This window comes from Panthera onca, chromosome B4 (assembly GCF_046562875.1).
Source record: "Panthera onca isolate mPanOnc1 chromosome B4, mPanOnc1 haplotype 2, whole genome shotgun sequence".
Lineage (NCBI taxonomy): Eukaryota > Metazoa > Chordata > Mammalia > Carnivora > Felidae > Panthera > Panthera onca.
The window spans coordinates 42,210,342-42,236,401 of NC_138345.1; the positions used below are offsets into that span (position 1 = coordinate 42,210,342).

General features: G+C 39.9%; 1 protein-coding gene across 1 annotated transcript in view; it reads right to left on the minus strand.

Moving 5' to 3' along the window:
• The window catches only part of NECAP1 (NECAP endocytosis associated 1), a 43,120-nt gene that overhangs the window by 917 nt on the left and 16,143 nt on the right, over window positions 1-26,060 (minus strand). The gene's annotated exons all lie outside the window — the stretch shown is intronic.

A 26,060-nucleotide genomic window follows, 5' to 3' on the forward strand; every position in this document is an offset into this window, starting at 1 on the left:
ACAAATGTGACTTTTTCCAAAGGACAAGAGGAAAGCATTCCAAAAAAAGAATCCTTCAGTTCAGAATCTTCCGAGATGTGCTCTTGAAAGCTCACTCCCTAGATTCAGCTCTCCCCAAAGGATCCTCCTTCTTTTAATCTCCTGCACCAAATTCCTCCATCTCCTGCATAACACACACACACACACACACACACACACACACACACACACTTACCTCTATCTTTCCATATCAAGGTACATTGAAAACCGTGCATTCACACTAATAACCTCTAATTCCAATCCAACGCTAAGGAGTTCATTCTAGTTTTCTCCCTTCCACATTTCTCCCTTCTGTTACAGTAAGAAACCGGCTTCCATTGTCTTTTACTTACTTACTTACTTATTTATTTTGTTATTTGAGTAATAAACACGTTTAGTCAATTTTCTATCTTTGCCATTCCCTCCTCTAAGATGCTCTTCTCTTCCTGACGGGGCTCTGACTTGCCAATCCAGGCCAACATTACTACTGGGGCCTTTAACCTGCTTGGGTGTTCTCGCACAGAGCCAGCCAACCCCCATGGACCTCATCCTCAACTTGCTCAGGTCTGACCCCACGCTGGGCCATCCTCCATAGGAAATCCCTCCTCACTCTGCCTAGACTCTGACTTCTGATGCCAGCTCCCTAACACCCACCTGGAACCCATCCTTACCCTACTCAGGTTCTAAAACCCGACACGAGATCACCCTGATGTGTGGAAGCTCTCCTCGCCCTCCCTGGGCTCTGAGTCCCCACGCAGGGCTACGCTACCATGTGGACGGCTTCCTCATCCCGTTCGGCTTCTGAAACCCACACCGGGTCTGCCACTTTCCTGACCCGTGCCGGATCCCCCACCTCCCAGCAAGGACCATCCTGCTTGAGCTCCCTGCACCTGGCCTCCCCACCACATAGATGTCTTCTTCACCTTTCAGGCCCTGGCACTCCAGACCAGGCTGCTTCTGACATCCTACACCAGGCCGTTGCCACGTGTGGACATTCTCCTCGGGATGCATAGGGTCTGATGCCCGAAACACTTTCCAATCCCTGCAGGGATGTTCTCCTCACTCTTTCAGGCTCCAGCACCACCATCAAGCCAACCCCCCTGCAAAGTCACCCTTCTCACCCTGCCTGAGCTCTGACAACCTGCACCAGACCACTGTTGCTCTCCCACCCCACCCTACAACAGACACCTACCTTGTTCTGCTCTACCTAATGTTTCATTTAGGACTGAATTGTTTCGTAAGGAAAAGGAAAGGGTTTTGAAAAGAGGCAAGAGAGGGAAGAGCTAATTCTTGCAAATTTTCTAGCAAATTACTAGACTCTACAAGTACTTGCACACTTGCCTGTGTGTGTGCATACACCCTCCTCCCGAGAATAATCACTGATGATCAGAGCCTCAACAACGTAAGTTTGTAAAGAAAAATACATACATACATACATACATACATACATACATACATACATACATAAATAAATATGTTCCCAAAGGTATCTCTGTTTCCCTGGGACAAATCACATTATAACTGGATTATACTATATCACAAATAATCCCAAAACCTGAATGGCTTACAATGACATTTATGTCTCACTCACATCGCGGGTAGGCTTATGGTCTGCATAAGGTTGACTGTAACTGTGCTTGGCTCTTCTCTTAGTATTTTCTCATTCTGGAACCTAGGATCATAGAGCAGCTCCTTATAAGTTGAAACATACAGTAACACTCAAATCCTCTATTCAGATAAGGGACACATTACATCCGCTATGATTCCTTTGGCCAGTGGAAGTCACCTGGCCTTGATATGAAGAGGAAAATACACCCTACCTATGGGGAGACATGTCAAGGGCAGCAAAATTCCCACAGACTAAGTGGCTTAAATAACAATCTATTTCTCACAGTTCTGGAGGCTGGGAAGTCTAAGATCAAGGTGCCAGAAGATCGGATATCCGGTGAGGATCCCCCTTCCTAGTTCAAAGATGGCCATCTTCTCACTATGTCCTCCCATGGCAGAAGAGGTGAGGGAGCTCCTTGGGGTCTCTTTTATAAAGACACTAATACCATTCATGAGAGTTCTACCCTCATGACCTTATCGCCTCCAAAATGCCCCATCTCCTAATACCATCACATCAGGAATTAGGATTCAACGTATGAATTTTGAGGGGGGACACATTCAGGCTATAGCACTCTTTACTTTTTTAATTTTTTTAATGTTTATTTTTGAGAGAGAAAGAGAGGAGCAGGGGAGGGGCAGAGAGAGGGGTAGAGGATCTGTGCTGACAGCAGAGCCCACATAGGGCTCGAACTCATGAACCATGAGATCATGACCTGAGCCAAAGTCAGATGTTTAACCAACTGAGCCACCCAGGTACCCCTAGCACACTTTAAATAATTTAGCCAAGGGATCTCTAGAGCAGTGATCTCCAAAATGGGGCACAATACCCCCGCTGGTATTAAAAAAGGATCCTCTAGGGGCGCCTGGGTGGCTCAGTCAGTTAAGCGTCCGACTTAGGCTCAGGTCATGATCTCGCAGTTTGTGAGTTCGAGCCCCGCATCAGGCTCTGTGCTGACAGCTCCAGAGCCCGGAGACTGCTTTGGATTCTGTGTCTCCTTCTCTCTCTCTGGCCCTAACCTGCTTACACTCTGTCTCTTTCTTTCAAAAATAAAACAAAAACATTTAAAAAAAACTTTTAAAAAGGATCCTCTAGGGCACAGAAATAAAATACTAGAACATCTATTTTTAGATATTTAAAATGTTAAGTAAAATAAGTTTTATGACTATCATATGAGTTTAGTGTTTGTTGCATGTCATGTTGGTACAGGATCTATCATGAGGAAAGAGTGGAGGATCCACAACTTTCTTTTTTTATTTTTTTTCTAATGTTTATTTATTTTTGAGAGAGAGAGAGAGAGCATGTGAGCAGGCGAGGAGCAGACAGGGAGACACAGAATCCGAAGCAGGCTCCTGGCTCTGAGCTGTCAGCACAGAGCCTGACACAGGGCTTGAACTCACGAACCGTGAGATCATGACCTGAGCCGAACCGACTGAGCCACCCAGGTGCCCCAAGGTTCCACAACTCTTAAGAAGTTGATGTTGTACCTATACGTGTTCATTCATTCTCTGCATGCTGCATCATATTACAGTTTAAATATCTGTATAGTTAAGAAGTTGGCTGACCTTTGTACCCAGTTCCTGGAAGGTAACTTCTAAATCCTTAGAATTTCCTGAGTAATATGAATGTCTTTGTTATTCATGATGAGCCCTGACACTTTATGGTAATGAAGTCACTCTTTGTGAGCCCCTAGTTTGTGCTAACAAGATGACGCTAACAAGATAGGGACTGACCAAGTCAGAAAAAAGCCATGGGACTAGAGGGTTGAGGCTTTGAGCCATGAGATACCAGTCCAGCCAGGGAAGAGACGGAGACTGAGCTCAGCCTCATGGCAAATGACACAACCAAGCATGCCTATGTAACAAATGCCGATAAAACTCTGAGCACCAAAGCTCAGGTGAGCTCCTCTGTCTGCCAATACTGTGTGTACTGTCACATATTAATGTGCCAGGAAGGTGACATATCCACAGGGACAATGAAAGCTTCACACCTGGGACCCTCCCAGATCTCACCCTACGCGTGTCTCCCTTTGGATAACTCTGATGTGTATCCTTTTGCTATAATAAAACTGTAAGTATAGCTGGCAGTCTTCTGAGTCCGGTGACTTATTCTAGCAAATTATCAAACCTGAGGGAGTCATGGGAATCCCCAAATTTGTAGGAGGTTGATAAGAAATAAGGGAAGCCCGAGAAACCCCCAAACTTGTGACTGGTGTCTGAAATGACAGCAGTCTTACACAGGACTAGGCCCTTAATCTGTGAAATCTGGCCTAACTCCAGGCAGTTGGTATCATAAATCATTACAATACCACAATATGATTAGTTTCATAAAACAAGATATTAGAATATTTGTGATTTTTTTTTTTTTTAACAAGATGGGAAGTGACCATCTTGTTCACTTTGGCAAATGACTTAAAAGAATTGGGAAACTTACTTAATATTGCTATGCTTAAAAAAAAAAAAAAAGACGTGTTCCAATTTTGCTGACTTTTTCAGTGCTATGTAATAGCTTCCGGTGGTATGCTAATTAGCAGATATCAAAGCATATGAGCACACACGTACATGCGTGCACACACACACACACACACAATTAACCTGTGCTTTCAAGGTAAAGGTGATGTTTCAACAGTGAGAAGACGACTACCTCAAAAAAGGAACTGTGTTATGGAGAGAGCAGATAGAAAATTGATAATTAGAAAAAAATTAGTTCCACCATGTTGTGATGTTTTTCCTTTTGCCAAAAATTATATAAGGATGTGGTTTATACATCTTCCTTTTTGAAATCTTCAAAATCTGGTTTCAGTGGGTTTTGAACTCATTTATCAATGAATTTAAAATGAACACTCTCAAAAAAAAAAAAAAAAAAAAATGAACACTCTCATTAGTCTGCAAGAACAACTGGATTAATAACAGGAAAAAAGATATTTACCAGCTGGTTTTAACAGAAAGATTTATAAAGAGAATTGAAAAACAAGAATCACAACTTGTTAAGTACAGCTAATAATACACATCCCTTTTGAGCCATGTATCGTTATGAGGTATGTTTCACAGTTGATAGTTACTAAAAGCAAGAGCTGAAATAAACCAAACTTATAACTAATCAGATACTTTGCTCTCATAACAAGTAACACTAAATTTAAAATCATTTGAAAATATTATTTACTTTGCCTTTACCACATCCTTTTTAACTTTCATTTTTATTATAATATACATAATAGACTTGCTCGGGAGACCATCAGTTATCTGTATAACCAACCATCTTAGTAGTTTAACACAACAACCGTTAATTCAGCTCAAATTCCTGATTTGGGCAAATTGGGCTGGGCTCAGCTGCATAGTTCTGGTTTGAGTCAAGGGTGGCCGATCTCAGCTCAGTCTATTCACATCTCAGCTCAGTCTATTCACGTATCTCTGGTCAGATACCAGATTGATAGGCACTTATCTAGGATGGCCCCGACTGAGACAGCTTATATCTGCTCTGTGTGGTCTCTCATCCTCCAGCCGACTAAGCAGGGTTCCAAGAGCAGCAAGAGAGCAAGTCCAATGCACATAATCCCTGCTTGCCTCACATCACGTAGTCTTTCCTTGGCCAAAGCATTGCACCATCAAGCCCAGAGCCAGTGCAAATGCTACAAGACAAAAACTATAAGAAGGTGTGGACAAATTAGAGTCACTGCTACATTCAGTCTCGTTCAGAGAGGTAAATAAATCTGGATCACAAGATGCGGTACCAATTCTCCTTGGGATTTCTCCTGGTTTGATGCTCACATAAGTGCTCTGGTTGAGACAATGATAGTGATAGATCCTGAAACATAAACCATCCTTTGTTCCAGGACAGCAAAGAAACAGACTCAGAAATACTCCTGACACATGGTACTAAGGACACTAATGATCAAAAGGGGTGTCAAAAAGAAGGCTGACTGTGAGACGCCTCATTTAAATACAAAGAAATATACCAAAAAGGCGTGGGATGTGATCAATGAATGCAGACTAGAGGTCCCTGTCTGAGGGGCCATCATAACCTGGAGCTGGGGAAGGACAACACACACGAAAAGCAGACAATTAATACACCAACCACTTTTTAAAAATGGAAGCCCACAAAGTATGGCAGGAAAACAAACACGCATCAATAGTTTTACATGTGACTAGCAACTGATAGGCCCTCAAAGTGACATTTTAATTACAAGATCAGATAATCGATGACTGGAAAGCACTGATGTGCACTGAAAAGAACTAAGAAAGCCTGGACTGCCATATTTTTCTTCTTCTGACCCTACCTTTAAAAAGAGGGATAAGGGGCGCCTGGGTGGCTCAGTCGGTTAAACATCCGACTTCAACTCAGGTCACGATCTCGCGGTCCATGAGTTCGAGCCCCGCGTCGGGCTCTGGGCTGATGGCTCAGAGCCTGGAGCCTGCTTCCGATTCTGTGTCTCCCTCTCTCTCTGCCCCTCCCCCGTTCATGCTCTGTCTCTCTCTGTCTCAAAAATAAATAAACGTTAAAAAAAATTTTTTTTAATAAAAAATTAAATAAATAAATAAATAAATAAATAAATAAATAAAAAGAGGGATAAGTTAATATCAGTTTTGGGAAAAATAAACCTGTTGGTTTTCCATTGAAGGTTTATGATACTTCCATCGAAGCTACACAAAGAGTGACAATCAAGAGTCCTAAGGCCCCTAAATAGAATTTATAGGACACCACAGCCAAATGAAAGCAATCCTTGCACTGGTGCGAACCTATAAAGAAGTTCGTAGCACCAATCACTCTAAAGACCATCTTCACGCTTGCCCTTCCTGGCAAGGTTATTGCTTATTTAGTTATTTGTTGTTATGACTCAACCTGGGTTTCCTCTCCTTAAAAGCGACCAGTCCTGCTATTAGTCATCAGCACTGAAAAAGAATGCCAATAATGGTTAAGGCATTTGAGCTTACCATGCCCTGTGCTGCGATGAATATATTGCTTTTCTCATTTCAATATTCAAAATAATCCTGAAAAATATGCATTGTTACTCCCCATTTGACCAATGAGAAAACTGAGAGTTTGACAAGTTATTAAACTGGCCACAGAGCCAACAAAATTAGACTTTTAATTAATTTGAATCCAGGCCTAATTCCCAAATTTGTATTCTAAAAGGTTATCTTTCGGAGTGGCTTCAACATGGTGGAGGAGTAGGGGGCACCAAAGTTCCCTTGTCCCTCAAACAGCACAGAAACATCTCTAGGGGCCCACGGGGACAACTTGGTGGGCCATCAGCGCTCAATTGCAACCTGGGAGAGATACAACAGGTGGCGAAGACACAGAGCGGAGAGATCCCCTTCTGTGGAGAGAGAAAAGGAAGAGAAAGAGAGGCTGTAGAAGTGTAGGATTGTATGTGGACAAGAGAAACACTATGGACTGGAGAACAGAAAAAATGGAGAAAGCACCAATTTCTAACAGGATCCAGGATTGTGGGTCTTTCTCCCGACTGGGGCAGGCTGCCCTGCACTTGCACCTGGCAGGGAGGAGAGCCAGCCCTGGGCTGGGTAGTGTGCTCAGAGGCACAGTCAGAGAGCAGTCCCCTCCCTTGAGTGCGGAAGAAGGTACATAGCCACTCTAAGGGCGCAAAACGCCGCAGCACCCACCAGCCAGAGGCCTTTTGTCAGCTGGCTGGGCAGAGTGGCTCCGGCTCTACCCCAGAACCCCGGGCACACAGAGCGAGATCCTTTAAGACATCGGGGTTTGAATCCCAGCTGACCGCCAGAGAGGCACGGGAGACTTAGAGCAGGACAAACCTGTCCCACTCACTCCCATGCAGAACTGTGAGGATGGCCTGAACAGAGTGGTCTGGGACACCCGGTCCATGGAGGAGAGACTGGGGTGTCACCATTTTTCTCCCTATCACCAACAAGGTGGAGTTTCAGGGAACAGGACAGTGGGCCCACAGTGGAGGCGGGACCTGCCTACACCAAACCACACCCCTCCCTGCCTGGTAACTGCGTATCTATGGAGCAAGACTGACACTGATCAAACCAGACAGCCCCTCCTCCAGACCACTGGTTCCAAGGCACCATCAGACATCAGTCCAACGATTTTGCATTTTCTGATTTGATTCTTGGTCTATATCTATCTATATACCTATATATACTAATACATACTGTATATTTATACATAAAAATATGTAATAATATATTTGTAATAATTTTGTAATAAAATTTGTAATAATATTTTGTAAATTTTTGTAAAATTTTGTAAAATTTTGTAAAATTTTGTAATAAAATAAAATAAATTTGTAATAAATTTGTAATAATATTTTTGTAATAATATATATATAATATGTAATAATATATATATTATATATATATAATATGTAATAATATATATATTATATATATATATGTTTTTTTCTTCCTTTTCTTCCTCTTATTTCTTCCCTTCTCTATTCTGGTTGTTGGTTTGTTTAAGCAGACATTTTTAATATATTCTTTTTACACCTCTTCTGTATCTCCTTTATTTTTTTTCCTCTCTCTCTCTCTCTCTCTGTATTAAGCTATATAGTTTCTCTGATTCTCTGCCTGGTCTTTTTTTTCTTTTCTTCTTCCCCGCCCTTGTCATTTCTCTTTGTATGGGATAAGGCTTCTTCCAGCACGGCTCTTTTAAAATTTTTTCCAGGGTTACTTCAATGAACAAATCAAAGCATACCTGGTGGAGGGTCCAAACCACCACTACAAGTTGGGAAATAAAGCAACCAAAGTCACAACAACGGACAACGGACAACACACTCTGAAAACACCTCCTGAAGAGCCAGGCCCTATACAGTGTATGATCCCTTTTTAATATATCAGTGCTCACAGCTGCAGGACACATAACAAGCTATTAAAACATGTAAAAGATGGAAAACTAGCCAAAATGATGAAATGGAAGAATTCTCCTCAAGAGAAATTCCAGGAAGAAATGACAGCTAGAGAATTACTTAAAACAAATATAAACAATATAATTGAGCAAGAATTTACAAAAATGGTCATAAGATTCATCACTGGGCTTGAATAAAGCATAGAAGACAGAAGAGAATCTATTGCTGCAGAGATCAAGGAACTAAGAAATAATCATGACAAATTAAGAAATGGTGTAAATGATGTACAAAATAAACTAGACGCAGTGACAGCAAGGATGGAGAAGCAGAAGGGAGACTAAGTGAAATAGAAGATAAAATTAAGGAAAATGATGAAGCCAAGAAAAAGACAGATAAGAAAAAACTAGATCACAAGGAGAGAATTAGAGAACTAAGTGACTGAATGAAACAATAATATCCATACACAGGAGTTCAAGAAGGAGAGACAGAAAGGGGCAGAAGGTTTACTTGAACAAATTATAGCTGAGAACTTCCCTAATTTGGGGAAGGAAGTAGACATCCAGGAGGCTCAGAGAACTCCCTTAAGATTTAACAAGAATAGGTTTTCTCCACAGCATATCACAGTGAAACTAGCAAAATTCAAAGATAGAGAATTCTGAAAGCAGCTATGGACAAACCAGCCTTAACCTACAAGGGTATACACATATGGGTAGTAGCAGACCTGTCCACTGAAACTTGGCAGGTCAGAAGGGAGTGGCAGGAAATATTCAATGTGCTGAATAGGAAAAATATGCAGTCAAGAATCCTTTATCCTGCAAGGTTAACTGCAAGGTTATCCTGTCATTCAGAATAGGAGAGATAAAAGCTTTCCCAAACAAATAAAAACTGGAGTTCATGACCACTAAACCAGCCCTGAAAGTGATCCTAAAGGGGACTCTGTGAATGGAATGCTGCCAAGACTACAAAGGACCAGAGACATCACCACAAGCATGAAATTTACAGATAACACAATGACACTAAATCGATATCCTTCAATAATAACTCTGAATGTAAATGGACCCAATCAAAAGACATAGGGTATCAGAATGGATTAAAAAAAAAAAAAAAAGATCCATCTATATGCTGTGTACAAGAGATTCACTTTAGATCTGAGGACACCTTCAGATTGAAAGTAAGGGGACAGAGAACAATCTTTCATGATATTGGAAATTAAAAGAAAGCTGGAGTAGTCATACTTATATCAGACAAACTAGACTTTAAACTAAAGAGATGAAGAAGGGCATTATATCGTAATCACAGGTTCTATCCATCAAGAAGAGCTAACAATTGTAAATGTTTATGCCCCCAACTGGAGATAACCCAAATATATAAATCAGTTAATCACAAACATAAGCAATCTTATCGATAAGAATACGGTAACTGCAGGGGGCTTTAATACTCCACTTACAACAATGGACAGATCATGTAGGCAAAAATCAATAAAGAAACAATGACCTTGAGTGATACACTGGACCAGATGGACTTGACAGATATATTCAGAACTTTTCATCCAAAAGTAGAATACACATTCTTCTCAAGTGCACATGGACCATTCTCCAAGATAGATCACATACTGGGTCACAAAACAGCCTTCAATAAATACAAAAGAATTCAGATCAAACCATGCATATTTTCAGATCACAACACTGTGAAACGAAATCAACCACAAGAAAAAATTTGGAAAGCCTCCAAATGCATGGATGTTAAAGAACATCGTACTAAAGAATGAATGGGTCATCCAGGCAATTAAAGAAGAAATTTAAAAATATATGGAAGCAAATGAAAACATGACAATCCAAACTTTCAAATGCAGCAAAGGCAGTCATAAGAGGAAAATACATTGCAATCCAGGCCTACCTCAAGACACAAGAAAAAACCCCCAAATACAAAACCTAATCTCACATCTAAAGGAGCTAGAAGCAGAAAGCAAAGAAACCCCAAAGCCAGCAGCAGAAGAGAAATAATAAGATTAGAGCAGAAATAAATAATGTAGAATACAAAAAACGGCAGAACAGATCAATGAATCCCAGAGCTGGTTTTTTGAAAGAATAAACAAAACTGATAAACCCCTAGCCAGACTTCTCAAAAAGAGAAGGGAAAGAACCCAAATAGATAAAATCACAAATGAAAGAGGAGAGATCACAACCAACACCACAGAAATACAAACAATTATTAGAGAATACTGTGAAAAATGATATATCAACACACTGGACAACCTGTAAGAAATGAACAAATTCCTAGATACCCACATACTACCAAAACTCAAATGGGAAGAAATAGAAAATTTGAACAGGCCCATAACCAGCAAAGAAAATTGAATCAGTTATCAAAAATCTCCCAACAAATGAGTCCTGGACCAGACGGCTTCCTAAGGGAATTCTACCAGACATTTAAAGCAGAGTTAATACCTATCCTTCTCAAGCCATTCCAAAAAACAGAAATAGAAGGAAAGCTTCCGGACTCATTCTATGAAACCAGCATTACCTTGATTCCCAAACCAAAGAGAGAACCCACTAAAAAGGAGAATTACAGGCCAATATTCCTGATGAACATGGAACCAAAAATTCTCAACAAGATACTAGCAAATCGAATTCAACAGTATATTAAAAGAATTATTCACAATGATCAGGTGGAATTCATTCTTGGGCTGCAGGGCTGGTTCAACACTTTCAATCAATACATCACATTAGTAGAAAAAAGGATAAGAACCATATGATCCTGTCAATAGATGCAGAAAAAGCATTTGACAAAACGCATCCTTTCTTAATAAAAACCCTCAAGAAAGTCAGGATAGAAGGAACATACCTTAACATCAGAAAAGCCATATATGAAAAGCCTACCACTAATATCATCCCCAATGGGGAAAAACTGAGAGCTTTCCCCCTAAGATCAGGAACACGACAGGGATGTCCACTCTCACCATTGTTGTTTAACATAGTGTTGGAAGTCCTAGCCTCAACAATCAGAAAACAAAATGGCATCCAAATTGGCAAAAAAAGAGTCAAACTTTCCCTTTTCACAGATGGCATGACACTTTACATGGAAAACCCAAAAGACTCCACCAAAAAACTGCTAGAACTGATACATGAATTCAGCAAAGTCACAGGATACAAAATCAATGTACAGAAATCAGTTGCATTTCTATACACCAATAACAAAGCAACAGAAAGAGAAATCAAGAAGTTGGTCCCATTTACAAATGCACCAGAACCATAAAATGCCTAGGAATAAACCTAACCAAAGATGTAAAAGATCTGTATGCTGAAAACTATAGAAAAGTTACAAAAGAAACTGAGGAAGACACAAAGAAATGGAAAAACATTCCATGCTCATAGATTGGAAGAACAAATATTGTTAAAATGTCAATACTACCCAAAGCAATCTACACATTCAATGCAATCCCAATCAAAATTGCCCCAGCATTCTTCTCAGAGCTAGAACAAACAATCCTAAAATTTGTATGGAACCACAAAAGACCCTGAATAGCCAAAGCAATGTTGAAAAAGAAAACCAAAGCAGGAGGCATCACAATCCCGGACTTTAGCCTCTACTACAAAGTTACAATCATCAAGACAGTATGGTATTGGCACAAAAACAGGCATAGACCAACAGAATAGAATAGAGAACCCAGAATTGTACCCACGAATGTAAGGCCAACTAATCTTTGACAGAGCAGGAAAGAGTATCCAACAGAAAAAAGACAGTCTCTTTAGCAAATGGTGCTGGGAGAACCGGACAGCAACATGCAAAAGAATGAAACTGGACCATTTTCTTACACCATACACAAAAATAAACTCAAAATGGATAAAAGACCTAAATGTGAGACAGGAAACCATCAAAACTCTAGAGGAGAAAACAGGCAACAACCTCTTTTACCTCAGCCACAGCAACTTCTTACTCCACACATCTCTGAAGGCAAAGGAAAAAAAAAAGCAAAAATAAATTATTGGGACCTCATCAAGATAAAAAGCTTCTGCACTGCAAAGGAAACAATCAACAAAACTAAAGAGCAACTGAAGGAATGAGAGAAGATATTTGCAAATGGCATATCAGATAAAGGGTTAGTATTCAAAATCTATACAGAACTTACCAAACTCAACACCCAAAAAACAAGTAATCCAGTGAAGAAATGGGCGGAAGACATGAATAGACACTTATCCAAAGGAGATATCCAGATGACAAATAGACACATGAAAAGACGCTCAACATCACTCACCATCAGGGAAATACAAGTCAAAACCACATTGAGATATCACCTCCTACCAGTCAGAGCGGCTAAAATTAACAGCTCAGGAAACAACAGATGCTGGCGAGGATGTGGAGAAAAGGGAACCCTCTTGCACTGTTGGTGGGAATGCAAACTGGTGCAGCCAGAAAAGTGTGGAGGCTCTGCAAAAAATTAAAAATAGAACTACCCTACGACCCAGCAATAGCACTACTAGGAAATTATCCAAAGGATACAGGAGTGCTGATTCATAGGGGCACATGCACCCCAATGTTTACAGCAGTGCTATCAACGATAGCCAAATTATGGAAAGAGCCCAAATGTCCATCAACTGATGAATGGATAATGAAAATGTGGTTTATATATATAATGGAATACTACTTGGCAATGAGAAAAAATGAAATCTTGCCATTTGCAACAACGCAGATGGAACTGGAGGGCATTATGCTAAGTGAAATAAGTCAGAGAAAGACAGATATCATATGTTTTCACTCATATGTGGAATTTGAGACTTAACAGAGGACCATGAGGGAAGGTAAAGGGAAAAAAATAGTTTCAAACAGAGAGGGGAGGCAAACAAACCATAAGAGACTCTTAAATACAGAGAACAAACTGAGGGCTGATGGGGGGGGAGGTGCGGGGGAGAGGGGAAAATGGGTGATGGGCATTGAGGAGGGCACTTGTTGGGATGAGCACTGGGTGTTGTATGTAAGCAAGGAATCATGGGAATCTACTCCCAAAGTCAAGAGCACACTGTATACACTGTATGTTAGCTAACTTGACAAGAAATTGTATTTTAAAAAATAAATACATATATAAACATAAACTGCTACTTCTTGCAAATACATATGTACAACCTATGTACATACATACATACATACATAAAAGGTTATCTTTCAAAGAGTGAGCTACTGAAGCAGATACTGGATAACTATCTTTCAAAGATGTTATGGATGTTTTCTACAAAACTGTCATTAAATCTCTTTCGAATCAAAAATTTTGATTCCTTGGAACATATAAAAATATTAAGGATTTGGATTTTAAAAAGATGGAGTTTATGTGGTGGCTGGTGAGAAATGGAAAAACTGTGTGTCTCCAGTCCCCCTATTGCTGAATATTATTTTTGCAGAAGTCCCATGCAACTAAATATAGGTTGTGGCAACCTGCCAATGACTCAAAGATACTCCTCCTGCCAAGAAAATATCTCAGAATCAGCCCTTTAGAGTTTCCCCCTGAATAAGTCCAGTCTGACCTTCAACCACCAAATGTGAAGCATACTCTTGGCAAAAAGCAGCTAACTTGGGGCACCTGGGTGGCTCAGTGGGTTAAGCATCCGACTCTTGATTTCAGCTCAGGTCACGATCTCACCGTTCATAGGATGGAGCCCCACGTCGAGCCCCTTGCTGACAGTGTGGAACCTGTTTGGGATCCTCTCTCTGTCCCTCCCCTGATCACACTCTCTCTCCTTCTCTCTCTCAAAAATACATAAACATTAAAAAAAACTTTTTAGGGCACCTAGGTGGCTCAGTCGGTTAAGCATCCGACTTTGGCTCAGGTCATGATCTCACAGTCTGTGGGTTCAAGTCCCATATCAGGCTCTGTGCTGACAGCTCAGAGCCTGGAGCCTGCTTCAGATTCTCTATCTCCCTCTCTCTCTGTCCCTCCCCTGCTTGTGCACATGCGAGCACTCGCTCTCTCTCTCTCTCTCACAAAAATAAATATATAAACAGCAAAGACACATCTGATTAACATCACCAAGCTATGTCTAAGCTCCTGAGCATAGATTAATGTAATAAGTCACCTTTATTTGTACTTTTCTTCAGGCTTTATTGAGATAAAAATGGACATAGAACTTTGTGTAAGTTTAAGGTGTACAATGTGATAATTTGATATATGAATATATTGTGAAATTATTACAACAGAGTTAGTAAATACCTCCATAACTTCATATAATTGCCCTTTCTTTTTTTGTAGTGAAAACATTTAAAATCCATTCTCTTAGCAAATTTCAATTATATAACACAGTATTTGACAATATTAGACTATACTCACAATGCTATACAGTAGATCTCCAGAACTTGTTAATCTTAGAGCTGGAAGTGTGCACCCTGTGACCAGCATCTCTCTATTTCCCTTGGCTCCCGGTCCCTGGCAACCATGATTCACTCTGAGTTCAGTTTCTTTAGATTCCACATATAAATGAGATCATACAGTATCTGTCATTTTTTCCAGCTTTGTGGAGATACTATTGAAATATAAAAAATGTAAGTTTAAGATGTATACAGTAATGATTTGATACACATATATATTGGAAAATGAATACTACCATAGGGTTAGTTAACACATCCATCCCTTCACGTGACTGGTCTACACTCTTAACAACTGCCAAGTATATAACACAATAATGTTATTTGACACACAAGCAAAGGCAACAAAAGCAAAAATAAACAAGTGGGGCTGCAGCAAACTAAAAAGCTTCGACACAGCAAAGCACAGACCACCCATCAGTAATACCTCTCTCCCGGGGCTTTAGATCAAAAAAGAAAAACCAGTAGTTAAGAACAAGAGGAATCTGGAATATCTTGTTCCATCAGATATAAAGGAACTGAATAATTATTTTCACATCACCAAAACGGGTGACCCGTTGAGATTCCCAGCCTCGGTCCCCCCGCAAAGATCAACAGCTATCCATGAACAAAAACCGCTTTAGGAGAGCTGTGAAGTCTACTTCAGAAACTTTAGCAACACGCTGGAACAAAAAACCTGAGAATAACCACACAGGAAGAGAACAAACAGCTTCATTTTGCCTGCACTTTCCCACCCTCCCACCCCGGACCACCCAAGGCAACACTGCTCAGCACCAAGAGGGTTCTTCCCAGCTGGAAAGAGTTCTCCTTACCAGGAAAGGGAAAAATGGGGTGAATGATCAGCCTCTCTAGCCTTTCAGAGCGCTTCAAGAAGGTCTCACTTCAGTTTCAACCCACCCAGACTGGCAGAGTCGAGTTGCATAGCATCAGCTAGGAACAAGGAAGAAAAGCAGAAGCTACCAACAGCAGCCACGCATGGTCACAGGTCACATTTCACAGCTCGGCGACATGATCCGCAGAAAACCCAGATTGTGCCACTGCAGAAACTAACGACCGCGGCAGACTCCCTGTAGATTTCACCAGCGTTTGCCTCACAGATACTCACATTTGCTGACATCAGACATCCGAGTCCCTCCCCGTTCCACCACCTCTCCGTGCACACCACCCCCACCCCCCCGCCAGAGCCCCTGAACCACACCAGCAGTCAACCATGGCCTCTGCAGCTGTTCCAATACAAGATGCTAGCATGGATCCCAGAGGATTACCCCAAACGTCATGTGTGCACTTAAGTGTAGCTTCTCCAGCTATACACTTGCACACCACCAGCCTGATGCCTATCACTGGCCACCACTACCGTGCACACACCCAGAGGGGGAGACCATGCAACTAGAGGAGAATGCACCAACGGCCCAGGCTGTTGCCGGTGAGCCCAAAGCTGGCTCCCACCCTTGCGGCCTGCTCTGGCCCCCACTACTCCATGTGGCTGCAACTGGTCCTCACCGCTTAACTGGCTCTCGCAGCTGGTCCCCACACCCAAGTGTGTGCATACCACAAGCCCCAGCCACCACCACTGCCTGCCCTGGCCCAAACTGCTGGGGACTCCAAAACAAGTGTCAAAAACGAGCGTCAATGCCGTGGACCCCAACGGTCTGAGCCAAAGACACATCGTGCCCCACCCCATCTATGGCACAACTACACACCCCAGCAGTTGGCACCCTGCACCACTAGAACTGGGGTCACAGCATGCTCTAGCATAGGCCCACCCACAGACAAATGCCTTCCCTTAAGCAAGTTAGGCCATAGGTCTAGAAGAGGGGCTGTTTCTTCAAATATTCAGACAACTATACTAGGCTACAAGGATAATGAAGAATCAGGGAAATATGCAGGGGGATACAATAAACCTCTAGTAACTAGCCCCAAAGAAATGGCGATCTAGGAATTACCTGACAAAGAATTCAAAATAATTGTTCTAAAGATGCTCAGAGAACTGAGAGAAACAATTTCATATTAGAAAAAAATACAAGAAAAAAGAAGTCCAACAGAGATCATAAGAAAATATCAGAAATTTTGTAGCTGAAGAATTATCACTGAAGAATTCAACAGAAAGCTTCAACAGCAGCCTTAACCAAGCAGAACAAAGAATTTTGATCTAGAAGATAGATCAAACGAAATCTAGCGAGCAAAAAGAAAAAAGATGAAAAGAGAGGAATAAAGTCTACAAGACTTATCGGAAACCATTAAAACAAACACACATCATTGGAGTCCCAGGAAATAAAAAGCTCTTTAAAGAAATAATGCTCTTTAAAGAAATAATGGCTCTTTAAAGAAATAAAGAAAGCTCTTTAAAGAAATAATGGCTAGGGGCGCCTGGGTGGCTCGGTCGGTTGAGTGACCAACTTCGGCTCAGGTCATGATCTCATGGTTTGTGAGTTCAAGCCCCGCATCAGGCTCTGTGCTGACAGCTCAGAGCCTGGAGCCTGCTTCTGATTCTGTGTCTCCCTCTCTCTCTGCCCCTCCCCCACTCATGCTCTGTCTCTCTCTCTGTCTCAGAAATAAACATTAAAAAAAAAAAAAAAAAAAGAAAAGAAATAATGGCTAAACATATCCCAAACCTAGAGAGAGATTTGGACATTCAAATTCACGAAGGAAGACATCACCACAAAAATGCAATTCAAAATGATCTTCTGCAAAGAAGAACAAAGGTAGAAGTATCACAATTCCAGATTTCAAGATGTACTACAAAGCTGTAGTCATCAAAACAGTAGGGTACTTGGGTGCCTGGATGGCTCAGTCAGTTAAGCGTCCGACTTTGGCTCAGGTCATGATCTCACAGTTCAAGAGTTCGAGCCCCACATCCAGCTCTGTGCTGACAGCTCAGAACCTGGAGCCTGTTTTGGATTCTGTGTCTCCCTCCCTCTCTGCCCCTCCCCTGCTCATGCTCTGTCTCTCTCTCTCTCAAAAAAAGTAAATAATAAACAACTTAAAAATTAAAAAAAAGAAAAAGAAAAGCACAGAGAAGAAATATGCAGTCTTCTCTGTGGCACTTAAAAAAAAAAGAAAGAAAGAAACAGTACGGTACTGGCACAAAACAGACACGTAGATCAATGAAATGGAATAGAGCGCCCAGAAATAAACTCAAACTTATATGGTCAATTACTTTATGACAAAGAAAGCCATGGATATACAGTGGGTAAAAGACCATCTCTTCAACAAATGGTGCTAGGAAAACTGGACAACTACATGTAAAAGAATGAAACTGGAACACTCTTACACCATACACAAAAATAAACTCAGGTTAAAAATCTAAGTGTGGGGTGCAGGGGGCTCAGCTGGGTGAGTGTCAAGCTCTTGATGTCCACTCAGGTCATGACCCCAGGGCCCTGGGATTGAGCCCCCATGTCAGGCTCTGTGCTGAGCAGGGAGCCTGTTTGAGATTCTCTCTCTTTCTCCCTCTGCCCCTCTCCCCAGTTTGTGCTTTTTCTCTTTACAAGTAAAAATAAAAGGGGGGCACCTGGGTGGCTCAGTTGGTTAAGCATCTGACTGTGGCTCAGGTCATGATCTCACGATTCGTGAGTTTGAGCCCCACATGGGGCTCTGTGCTGACAGCTCAGAGCCTGGAGCCTGCTTTGGATTCTGTCTCCCTCTCTCTCTGCCCTTCCCCCACTTGTGCTCTCGCTCTTGCTCCTCTCTCTCTCTCTCTCAAAAATAACCAACCAGTAAAAAAAAAAAAAAAAAAAAAAAAAATTTAATAAAAAAAAAAAAAAAAAAAAAAAGAAAGGTGTACCCGGGAGGTTCAGTCAGTTAAGCATCTGACTTTGGCTCAGGTCATGATCTCATGGTTCATGGGTTCGAGCCCCACGTCAGGCTCTGTGCTGATAGCTCAGAGAATCCTGCTTTGGATTCTGTGTCTCCCTCTCTCTCTGCCCCTCCCCTGATCGCTCTCTGTCTCTGTCTGTCTCTCAAAAATAAACATTTTTTTTAAATTTTTAAAAAGTAAAAATAAAAAATAAATAGGGATGCCTGGGTGGCTCAATTGGTTAAGCATCTGACTTCAGCTCAGATCATGTCTCATGGTTTGTGGGTTCAAGCCCTGCATCAGGCTCTGTGCTGACAGCTCAGAGCCTGGAGCCTGCTTCAGATTCTGTGTCTTCCTCTCTCTTTCTCCCCTACTCTCTCTCTCGCTCTCTCTCAAAAATAAATAAACATTAAAAAAATTGTTTTAATTTAAATAAATAAAAACCTAAATATGAGACAGGAAACCATAAAATTCCCCACAAAAAAAAAAAAAACATAGGCAATAATTTCTACATCGGTTATAGAAACGGTTTTCAAGATATGTCTCCTGAGGCAAGGAAAACAAAAGCAAAAATAAACTATTGGGACCACACCAAAATAAAAAACTTCTGCACAATGAAGGAAACAAATCAACAAAATGAAAAGGCCACCCACTGACCAGGAGAAGAAATCTGCAAATGATATATTCAATAAGGGGTTAAAATCCAAAATATATAAAGAACTACAACTCAATACCCGTCCCCCAAAAAATAATCCTATTAAAAATGGGCAGAGGACCTGAATATTTTCTAAAGAAGACATATGTATGTCTTCATCAGAGAAATGCAAATCAACACCACAATGAAATATCACCTCATACCTGTCAGAATGGCTAGAATCAAAAAGACAAGAAATAACATGGGGAGAAAAAGGAAGCCTCACGCACCATTGGTGGGAATGCAAATTGGTACAGCAACCGTGGAAAACAGTACGGAGGCTGCTCAAAAAAATTAAAATTAGAAATAGTGTATGATCCAGTAATTCCACCACTGGGAAAACAAGAACACTAATTCACCCCTTAAGAGGCACCCCTTATGTTTACTGCAGCATTGTTTACAGTAGCCAAAAAATGGAAGCAACCCAAGTGTCTACCAATAGATAAATGGATAAAGAAGATGTGGGGTGTGTGTGTGTGTGTGTGTGTGTGTGTGTAATGGAATATCCCACAGCTGTAAGGAAGAAAGAGATCTTGCTATTTGTAATATGGATAGCCCTAGAGCGTATAATGCTAAGTGAAGTAAGTCAAACAGACAAAGGCAAATACCATATGATTTCATTCGCATGTGGAATTTAAGAAAAACAAACAAACAAAGAGACAAAAAATAAAAAATAAAAAGACTCAAATACAGAGAATAAACTGGTGGTAGCCAGAGGGGAGGTCGGTGGGGGGATAAGCAAAATAGATAAAGGGGATTAAAAAGTATGAACTTCCAGCTACAAAAAAAAAAATAAATAAAAAAAAAAAAAATAAGTCACAGAGATGAAAAGTACAACACAAGGAATACAGTCAATAACATTATAATAACGTGGTTTGGAGACACATAGTGCACTGAGTAATATGTACAACTATTGCATCATTACGTGGTATACCTGAAACTAATAAAACACTGTGTGTTAATACTTCAATTAATAAAATAAATTATCTTCTCCAGGACACATTATGGTAAAACTGTCTAAAATCAAAAACAAAGAGAAGATTTAAAAAGCAGCAAGAGAAAAAATGTCTCTCTCACACAAAGCCATAAGCAGATTTGCCAGTAGAATCCTTGCAAGCCAGAAGAGAATGGGATGATATATTCGTGTTCAAAGTGCTGAAAGAAAGAAACAGTCAACCAAGAATATTTTACCCACGAAAATTATCATTCAGAAATGAAGGTGAGGGGTGCCTGGGTGGCTCAGTCAGTTGAGTGTCTGACTCTTGATTTTGGCTCAGGTCATGATCCCAGGGTCATGGGATCAAGCCCTGCATCAGGATCCATGCTCAGCTTGGGATTCTCTCTCTCTCGTTCTCTCTCTCTCTCTCTCTCTCTCTCTCTCTTTCTCTCTCTCCCCCTGTTCCTCTCTCTCTCTCTCTCTCTCTCTCCCTCTTCCTCTGCCCCACCACACACTCTCCCTCTCTCTAAAATAAATTTTTTTTTAAAGTTTAAAAATGAAGGTGAGAGAAAGACTTTCCCTAAGAAACATAAGTTGAGGGTGCTCATCACTACTAGACTTGCTTTATAATAAATGCTGAAAGGAATTCTTCAAGCTAAAATGAAAAATTGCTAGTTAGTAATATGAAAGTATTCAACACACTGGTAAAGATAAGCCTATAGCTATATTCACTTAATTCTAGCATAAATGTTAAACACAAAGGCATTAAAAACAGCTATAGCTAGAATAATTAAATAGATATACAATATAACAAGAGGTAAATAGTGACATCAAAAACATAAAAGGGGGAATAAAAGGGTAGAGTTTTTGTATGCAAAGTTAAATTGTTATCAGCATAAAAGACTATTTCATATATGTGTATACACACACATACATACATATATATGGTGCTTTATGGAAGTTTCCAAGCCTACAGTAGAGTCAAAAACATTAAGAGAGGGGCATCAAAACATACCACTACAGAAAATCATCAATTCACAAAAGAAGGCAGCAAGAGAAGAAGAAAGGAACAAGGGAACTACAAAACAAAAAAAACAATTTTAAAAATGGCATTAGTAAATCCTTACCTGTCAATTACTCTAAATGTAAATGGATTGAATTCCCCAATGAGAAGACATAAAGTGACTAGATGGATAAAAAAACCAAGACTCAACTATATATAACCTACAAGACACCCACTTCAGTTTTAACGATACACATAAGTGAAGAGTGAATGGATGGGATAAGATATTCCACACAAGTAGAAACCAAAAGAGAATGGGATGGCGATCCATATACCACAAAACAGACTTGAAGCCAAAAATGGAAACAAAAAAATAAAGTCATTAAATAATGTCAAGAAGATATAACAACCCCAAATATATATGCACCCAACAGCAGAGCACCTAAATATATTAAGTAAATACTAACAGATTTGAAGGGAGAAATAGATGGTACAGTAATAGCAAGAGACTTCAGTATACCACCTTCAACAACGGATGGATCACCCAGATAGAAAAATCAACAAGAAAATGTTGGACTGCAGCCATTCTTCAGACTAAGGGACTTAACAGACATATACAGAACGTTCCATCCAACACCAGTAGAATACACATTCTTCTCAAGTGCAAACATAACATTCTCCAGAACAGATCGTATGTTAGATCAAAAAAAAGTCTCAGGAAATTTAAAAAGACTGAAATGTTCTCCAACCACAATAGTATGAAACTAGAAATCAGTAATAGAAGAAAACCTAGAAAATTCATAAATATATGAAAATTAACACAACCCTGAATAACCAATACATCAAAGCAATCAAGCAGGAAATCAAAAAATAGCTTGAAACAAAAGTAAAAACATAACATACCAAAACCTATGCGAGGCTACAAAAGTAATTCTAAAAGATAAGTTTCTGGCAGTACATTCTTACATTAAGAAAAAAGAAACATCTCAAATAAAGAACCTCACTACACCTCAAGAAATTAGAAAAAGAAAAACAAACTAAGCCCAGAGTTAGTGCAAAGAATGAAATAACAATAGTCAAAATGAAAATAAATGAAACAGAGACCAGAAAAACAATAGAAAAGATCAACAAAACTCTGCTGGTGTTTTGAAAAGATAAAATTGCCTTGCCTTTAGCAAGACAGAGAGAAAAAGGAGACTCAAATAAGTACACTACAAAATGAAAGAGGAGACATTACAACTGGTACTACAGAAATACAAAGGATAGTAAGAGACTACTATAAACAATTATATGCCAAGAAACTGGATAACCTAGAAAAATGAAAACATTCCTAGAAACATACAGCCTACCAAGACTAAATCAGTAAATAACAGAAAATATGAACAGACCAGTAACAAGTAAGGATTTTTAATCAGAAATCCAAAACCTGCCAACAAAGAAAAGTCCATAACCAGATGATTTTAAAGGAGAATTCTATCAAAAACTCAAGAGGGAAAAACACTCCCAAATTCATTTCATGAAAAAGAAATAAAGAAAACAATCCCATTCACAATAGCACCAAAAACAACAAAATTGGAATAAATTCAACCAAGAAGGTGAAATTTCTATACCCCAAACACTGCAACTTTGATGAAAAAAAAACTGAAAACAAAACATGAAAAGTCATCTTGTGTTCATGGATTGAAAGAGTTAATATTGTTAAAATGTCCACATTTTTTTTACAACACTCCTAAAAATTAACTCAAAATAGGTTAAAGATTTAAATTTAAGACCTGATATGGTAAACTTCTATAAGAAAACATAGGGAGGAAGTTCCCTGACATTAGTCTTGGCAATGATTTTTTAGATATGATACAAAGAGCACAAGCAACAAAAGCAAAAATCAACGAGTGGAACTGTATCAAACTAAATATCTTTTGCACAAGAGAAACATTAAAAAAAAAAAATGAAGACAACCTATGGAATGGGGAAAAATATTCACAAACCATATATGTGACAAGGAGTTAATACTCAAAATATTTAAGGAACTCCTACAACTTGGTAACAAAAAAACAATCCAATTAAAAATGGGCAGAGGAACCAAATAGACATTTTTCCAAAGAAGACAAAATGGTCAACAGCTCTTTTTTTCTTTCATTTACAAAAGGTTTATTTAGTCACAAGTAGTTGACTGTCTCAATGTGACTCAAGACCACAAAGATACTATTTCTACTTTACTCCCTTCCAAGCCCTAGGGCCCAGCCTGGCAGGAGTGATGCTTGGGGCCCATTCACAAGAAAGATGGTCAGCATCAGTAAACATCAGGGAAATGCAAATCAAAACCACAATCAAATATCACCTCACACCTTGTCATCAAGATGACAAGAGTTAACAAAAGTTGGCAAGGATGTGGAGAAAAGGAAACCCTTGTACACGGTTGATGGAAAGGCAAATTGGTACAGCACTACAGAAAACAGTATGGAGGTCTTTCAAACCATTAAAAACAAAACTACGATATGATCCAGCAATTCCACTTCTAGATATACATCCAAAAGTAATGAAAATAGGATACTGGAGAGATGGAAGCACTCCGATGTTTCGTGCGACATTACTCAGAAAGATCAAGATATGGAAACACCCTGTGTCCATTTATGATGTGGTGTATATATGTGTGTACATATTCAGCCATAAGAAAGAAGTAAAACCTCCCATTTGCAACCACATAGATGGACCTTGAGGGACAATGCCAAATGAGACAAGTCAGACGGACAAAGACAAATATATGTTATCATTTCTCTGTGAAATTGAAAAAACCCAAACTCACAGAAACAAAGAGTAGATTGGTGGTTACCAAGGGCTAGGGCGTAGGAGAGTTGGGGAGATGCGGTTTAAGGGTACAAACTTGCCACCAGTAGATAAGTCCCGGACATCTAATGCATGGCATAGTGATTATAGGCAATACTGTATTATAACCTTCAAAAGGGTAAGAGACTAGATCTTAACTGTTCTCACCAGAAAAAAGAAATAATAATTCTGTGATGTAATAGAAGTGCTACCTAACACAATGGTAGTAACCATATTACAATATATAAATGTATCAAATCAATATGTGGCACATGCCTAATGTCATGTTACATATGTCAATTATATCTCGATAAAAATTTATTTTTTAAAAAAGAAAAGAACTCCCATCATTATGTCCTTACACTTACCATTTTATTGCACATCCTGATAGCCAGAATTAGAATAGTCATTAAGCAGCAGTAGTAGTCCCATGTGCCAGGCCATCCTGAGCACTTTAAAATGTTATTGTCACCATCTCTCAAGGCAAGGGAAATGAAAGCAAAAATGAACTATTGGGACCTCATCAAGATAAAAAGCTTCTGCACTGCAAAGGAAACAATCAACAAAACTAAAAGGCAACCGACGGAATGGGAGAAGACATCTGCAAATGGCATATCGGATAAAGGGTTAGTATCCAAAATCTATAAAGAACTCACCAAACTTGACACCCAAAAAACAAGTACTCCAGTGAAGAAATGGGCAACAGATGTGAACAGACATTTTTCCAAAGAAGACATCCAGATGACCAACAGACACATGAAAACATGCTCAACATCACACATCATCAAGGAAATACAAATCAAAACCACACTGAGATACCACCTCACACCAGTCAGAGTGGCTAAAATCAACTCAGGAAACAACAGATGTTGGCGAGGATGTGGAGAAACAGGAACCCTCTTGCACTGTTGGTGGGAAGGCAAACTGGTGCAGCCGCTCTGGAAAAGTGTGGAGGTTCCGCAAAAAATTAAAAATAGAACTATCCTATGACCCAGCAATAGCACTACTAAGAAGGTATCCAAAGGATACAGGAGTGCTGATTCATAGGGGCATATGTAACCCAGGGTAAAGCAGTGCTATCAACAATAGCCAAATTATGGAAAGAGTCCAGATGTTCATCAACTGATGAATGGATAGAGAAGATGTGATTTATATATACAATGGAATACTACTTGGCAATGAGAAAGAATGAAATCTTGCCATTTATAACAACGTGGAAGGAACCAGAGGGCAATATGCTAAGTGAAATAAGTCAGTCAGAGAAAGACAGATACCATGTTTTCACTCGTATGTGGAACTTGAGAAACTTAACAGAAGACCATGGGGGAAGGGAAGGGGAAAAAATAGTTTCAAACAGAGAAGGAGGCAAACCATAAGAGACTCTTAAATACAGAAAACAAACTGAGGCTGATGGGAGGGGGTGCGGGGGAGAGGGGAAAATGGGTGATGGCATTGAGAAAGGCACTTGTTGAGATAAGCACTGGGTGTGGCATGTGAGCGATGAATCATGGGACTCTACCCCCAAAACCAAGAGCACACTGTATACACTGTATGTTAGCCATTACTTGACAATAAATTGTATTAAAAAAAAAAAAAACACTAAAAAATTTTTCAGTAAAAAAATAAAAATAAAAAATATTATTGTGACAATAACTCTAGAAAACTAGGAACTATTATATTCATATCACATAGGAATAAACCAAGGCAAACAAATGTTAAGTAACTTGTCCAAAGCTAAAAAACCAATGGGGCGCCTGGGTGGCTCAGTTGTTTAAGTGTCTGACTCTTGATTTCGGCTCAGGTCATGATTTCATGGTTTGTGGGTTCGAGCCCCACGTTGGGCTCTGTGCTGACAGCTCAAAGCCTGGAGCCCACTTTGGATTCTGTGTCCTTCTCTTTCTGTCCCTCCCCCTGCTCATGCTCTGTCTCTCTCAAAAATAAATAAACATTAAAAAAAAAAAAAAAGTAAGTGGCACAGCAAAATTTTGCACTGTGGCAATTTG